Source organism: Lactuca saligna, chromosome 2 (genome assembly GCF_052625555.1).
Source record: "Lactuca saligna cultivar CGN05327 chromosome 2, ASM5262555v1, whole genome shotgun sequence".
NCBI classification, from domain to species: domain Eukaryota; kingdom Viridiplantae; phylum Streptophyta; class Magnoliopsida; order Asterales; family Asteraceae; genus Lactuca; species Lactuca saligna.
The window spans coordinates 23,696,486-23,702,485 of record NC_136418.1 but is presented as its reverse complement, the minus strand read 5'-3'; the positions used below and the strand labels follow the sequence as shown (position 1 = coordinate 23,702,485).

The 6,000-nt window shown below is 43.1% G+C and overlaps 1 pseudogene; it reads left to right on the top strand.

Moving 5' to 3' along the window:
• The first annotated feature begins 5,217 nt into the window (after window positions 1-5,217).
• LOC145033029 (5S ribosomal RNA) lies at window positions 5,218-5,333 on the top strand (annotated as a pseudogene).
• Window positions 5,334-6,000: the final 667 nt, after the last annotated feature.

Here is a 6,000-nt window from a genome sequence, read left to right as displayed (position 1 = left end):
GGGGTTTGTAGAACTTTGAATTTGGTGAATAATGGCGGTGGTCTCGTGAAATTCCGACCGGCGGTTTGACGGGAAACTGAGTTTTAGTGGTGGAGATGGGGGTGCTCTGATGGAGGTTAGGGAAAGGAAGAAGAAGAAGTGGGAAGGAGGAAGGGCCACTACGGGTTTTTGGTGGATTAAGTTGTGGTCAAACCTGGTCAAAATGAGGTCAACATCAGTCAACAACTCACGCGGACGTGACTGCGAGTACACGCGGTCCGCGTGAGTTCACCTGATGCATTATGTTCTTCGATAATGGACGCGGGCAGTTTAGGAGGTAACACACGGTCCATTTTAATAAACACGTGGACAGCACCTTGAGTACACGCGGATCGCGTGAATTAGACTGCAACTCTTCTGTTTGCCGATAATGGACGCGGACAGTTTAGGAGGTAACACGCGGTCTATGTTAATAAACACGTAGACAGCACCTTGAGTACATGCGGACCGCGTGAATTGGCTTGACATATTCCAAAAAAAAAAATTACTCTTTGACCAATATGAACACCGTGCCCTTAAATCCAACATTCTTTTACCTCAAGAAGGAAGAATAAGAGATGTTAAATGCAAAAATGAACCATCTACGACATTTATTCGGAACTAGAAAAGACGAAAACTTTTAGTTTTCCAAAAATGCCCCTCTTTAACATCTTTGGCGAGACGTGCTTCCCTCTTGATTTCAGTACACCGGGGCATCCAATTGGATGACATCTAATACATTTGCATTAAAACCTTCATAGAAAGGTTTCAATCGATGCCCATTGACTTTAAAGATTTGCCCCGTTTCTTCACTATGAATTTAAACTGCTCCATGCTCAAAGACTTTTAGCACAATAAACAGACCTATCCATCTTGATCTCAACTTTCCAGGAAATAATTTCAATCGCAAATGATAAATTAAAACCCTATGTCCCGGCTCGAAATGTTTGCGGGTAATGGACTTGCCATGGAAAAGCTTTGTTCTTTCCTTGTAAATTCGAGTTTTCATAAGAGTCATTTCTCAACTCCTCCAACTCTTGAAGTTCAAGCTTCCTATTCCTTCCCGCCTCATCGATGTTGAAGTTGCATTGTTTGACCACCCAAAATGCACGGTGTTCCAATTCTACGGGAAGATGGCATGGTTTTCCAAAGACCAACCTAAACAAGGACATATCTATCGAGGTCTTATACATGGTCTGATAGGCCCACAAGGCATCATCAAGCCTTGAAATCCACTCTTTTCTTAAGGGATTCACTGTTTTCTCAAGTATACTCTTCACTTCACGATTTGAAACCTCCACTTGACCGTCGTTTGAGGGTGATAAGTTGTTGAAATACGGTGGGTCACGTTGTACTTCTTCAATAAAGCCTCCATCATCTTGTTACAAAAATGTGTCCCTCGATCACTAATCAGAGTCCTAGGCACACCAAATCTCACAAAAACATTAGAATTTAAAAACTCAATAACTGTTTTGGCATCCTCCGATCTTGTGGCTTTAGCCTCAACCCATTTAGAAACATAGTCAACCGTGAGCAAAATATAAACATTGCCAAATGAGACGGGAAATGGGCCCATGAAATTAATCCCCCATACGTCAAAATTTTCACAATTGAGGATTGGATTTTGGGGCATTTGGTTCTTTTGAGAAATGTTTCCCGTCCTTTGGCACCGCTCACAACTTTTGCAAAACAAGTAACAACTGCGTGACATGGTTGGCCAAAATAATCCACACTCAAGGACCTTTCTCAAAGTCCGACTAGGTCTGAAGTGTCCCCCACAAGCAAATTCATGATAGAAAAACAAGTAACAACTACGTGACATGGTTGGCCAAAATAATCCACACTCAAGGACCTTTCTCAAAGTCCGACTAGGTCTGAAGTGTCCCCCACAAGCAAATTCATGATAGAATTGCAAAATGGATTGATGCTCTTGTTGGGGCACACATCGCCAAATGATTTGATCGGGAAAATGTTTCCACAAATAAGGTTCATCCCACACATAGTATTTTGCATCACTTTTCAACTTGTATTTTTGAGCACGTGTGAATGTGTCGGGATACCTTTTGTGACAAAAAAGTTAATGATATTAGCATACCAAGGAGTAGATTGAGCAAAGGAAAAGATATGCTCATCCAGAAACTCGTCCCACAATGGGAGAGTAGTTTCATTTGAAGTGATCCGGCTTAGATGATCGGCAACAAGGTTCTCGCATCCGCTCTTGTCCCGAATTTCCAAATCAAATTCTTGTAACAATAAAATCCACCGGATGAGTCTGGGTTTTGCATCTTTCTTCATCATCAAGTACTTAAGTTCTACGTGATCCGAATACACTATAACCTTGGTACTAAGTAGGTATTGTCTAAATTTCTCCAAGGCGAACACTATGGCCAATAGCTCCTTCTCCGTAGTAGAGTAGTTGCTTTGAGCATTGTCTAGTGTCCTTGATACATATTAGATCACATGAGAGGCCCTCCCATTCTTTTGACCCAAAACGGCGCCTATTGCATAGTTGCTTGCATCACACATAATCTTAAATGGGAGATCCCAATTTGGTGCTTGCATGATGGGTGCGGATGTGAGCAACTCTTTGAGCTTGTTGAAATCTTCTTTGCACGCCTCGTTGAACTCGAAATCAACATCCTTTTGCAAGAGTTGGCACATTGGTCTTGTTATCTTCGAAAAGTCATTGATGAATCGTCGGTAGAAACCTGCATGACCCAAAAAAGAACGAACTTCCGAAACACAAGTCGGGTAAGGTAAGCTTTGAATAACATCGATTTTTTCCTTATCTACCTCAATTCCTTTCTTTGACACAATGTGACCCAAAATGAGACCTTGACTCACCATGAAATGACATTTCTCAAAATTTAAAACTAAATTTGTTTCAATGAATCTTTTTAAAATTTTGGTGAGATTGGTCAAACACTCTTGAAAGGAGTTGCCATATACCGTGAAATCGTCCATAAAAACTTCAATTATATTCTTGATATATTCTGAAAAGATACTAACCATGCAACATTGGAAAGTGGCCGGGGCGTTACACAATCCGAATGGCATTCTACGGTATGCGAAAGTGCCAAATGGACATGTAAAAGTTGTCTTTTCTTGGTCTTCCGGTGCCACTGGGATTTGGTGAAAACCGGAATACCCATCGAGACAACAATAGTGGGATTTTCCGGCCAACCTTTCTGACATTTGGTCAATGAAGGGTAATGGAAAATGATCTTTTCATGTGCTTGGATTGAGTTTTCGGTAGTTAATACATACTCTCCACCCGTTTTGCACATGGGTGGGGACCATCATACCTTTGTTGTTCTCGACCACCGTGATTCCCGTCTTCTTTGGAACGACTTGCACCGGGCTCACCCACTTGCTATCCGAGATTGGATAGATCATTCCCGCATCTAGGAGCTTCAAAATCTCTTTCTTGACTACTTCCATCATTGGCGGATTCAACCTTCTTTGCGCGTCTCTACTTGGCTTACATTCATCCTCCATTAAGATTTTGTGTATACAAGTGGAGGGACTCAAACCCTTGATATCCACAATCGTCCAACCCATTGTTTCTTTATGTTCCCTCAACACCTTGAGGAGCTGTTCTTCTTCACACCTGGTTAGGTGAGTTGAAATGATGACCGGAAGAGTCTCATTGTCTCCCAAGTACACATACTTCAAATGTTAAGGAAGGACCTTCAATTCTAATTCTGCCAGTTGGACAAGGGAGGGTGGCAATCTCGTGTGAGTTTGAGGTAATTCAATTTACTTCACACTAAATTCGGAGGTCTTATTGATCTCCAAATTGTTGACTAATCTTTCAATTTCGGGGTCTAGCGAGTAGAGCTTCAACTTCTTGGCTAACTTTGCACAATCAAACCCCTTGCTCAAAACCATCTCTAACATGTCATCATCACACAACTCGAACAATTCTTGAGTTAATGGTTCGACAACATCTATAAAGCACAAAGATGAAACATCACTAGGATACCTCATACCATCATAGATGTTAAAACTTATTGTTTTACCATCAAATTCCATTGTTAAGCTTCCCGCATACACATCAGTCTTTGTTCTAGTCGTCTTCAAGAATGGTCTCCCAAGTAAGATTATACATGATTTTGAGGATACTTGTTCATCTAGGTCAATCACATAGAAATCCTCCAGGAAGACCAATTAATTTACTTGCACTAGGAAATCTTCCAAAACACCTCTAGGAAAGACACTTGATTTGTCCGCAAGAGATATTATGACACCGTTTTCACTTAAGGGTCCAACATTCAATGATTTATACACCGATTAGGGCATGACATGGATAGAGGCACCAAGATCAAGCATAGCACTACTAAAAGTGACATCTCCAATCTTGCAAGGAACCGTGAACATTCCGGGATCTTTACACTTAGGTGGAAACTTCCTTTGTAAAACCGCGGATGCATTTTTGTTCATCGAGATTTTCTCATTTCCTTTCAACTTTCTCTTGTTGGTGCAAAGATCCTTCAAGAATTTTGCATATCTCGGAATTTTCTTGATTGCATCAAGTAAAGGAATGTTTACTTCCACCTTTTGTATGGTGTCCAAGATCTCTTTCTCCTCCATATTCTTCTTTGAAGTTTCAAGTCGGGAAGGGAACGGTGGGTGAGTGTAACATCCCCCTCTGGCACGTATCACAATATTGTCCGCTTTGGGCCACTCGGCACGAGGACTTCCCAGGGGGTCACCCATCCTAGTACTATTCTCGCCCAAGCACGCTTAACTGCGGAGTTCTGATGGGATCGGGCCGATCCCATCAGAACTCCGCAGTTAAGCGTGGTTGGGCGAGAGTAGTACTAGGATGGGTGACCCCCTGGGAAGTCCTCGTTCCGAGTGGCCCAAAGCGGACAATATTGTGATACGTACCAGAGGGGGATGTTACAAATGGTATCAGGGCATGGGTCGATGTGTTCGACAGGGACGTCGAACCCTATAATGGGGGGTGAAAGTGGGTTAGATTTGATCCCACATCGGCTGGGAAGGAGAACTAAGCATTCTTATAAGGGGTGTGGATACCTTCCTTATCACAACGCGTTTTAAAGCCATGAGGGCAGCAGATCCCATAAGAACTTTGCAGTTAAGCGTGCTCAGGCGGGAGTAGTAACAGGATGGGTGACCCCCTAGGAAGTCCTCGCGCCGAGTGGCCCAAATCGGACAATATTGTGATACGTGCCAGAGGGGTATGTTATGATCGCACCCGATCCCATCAGAACTCCGCAGTTAAGCATGCTTGGGCGAGAGTAGTACTAGGATGGGTGACCCCCTGGGAAGTCCTCGTTCCGAGTGGCCCAAAGCGGACAATATTGTGATACGTGCCAGAGGGGGATGTTACAAATGGTATCAGGGCATGGGTCGATGTGTTCGACAGGGACGTCGAACCCTATAATGGGGGGTGAAAGTGGGTTAGATTTGATCCCACATCGGCTGGGAAGGAGAACTAAGCATTCTTATAAGGGGTGTGGATACCTTCCTTATCACAACGTGTTTTAAAGCCATGAGGGCAGCAGATCCCATAAGAACTTTGCAGTTAAGCGTGCTCGGGCGGGAGTAGTAACAGGATGGGTGACCCCCTGGGAAGTCCTCGCGCCGAGTGGCCCAAAGCGGACAATATTGTGATACGTGCCAGAGGGGGATGTTAAAATGAGTGGCTATTAGTGTCACTAGAGGGGTAGTCTTCTTAGGGGCTCCGACTTGTGCATCGTTCTTGATTATAGTTCTTCAATAGGAATGATCTCTATTTCTTCCTCTTCTTCCCTTGGCTTCTTCTTTGAACTAATTTCTCCGGTTTGTTTGCCACTTCTCAAGGTCACCACATTGACATTTGGGTTCTTTTCGGTTTGAGAAGGGATTTTATCACAGGATTCCAACTTGCTTATGGATGTAACTATATTTCCCATTTGTGCTTCAAGGTTGGAGATACTAGTCCTTGTCTCTTTTTGGAATTGTTAGGTACTA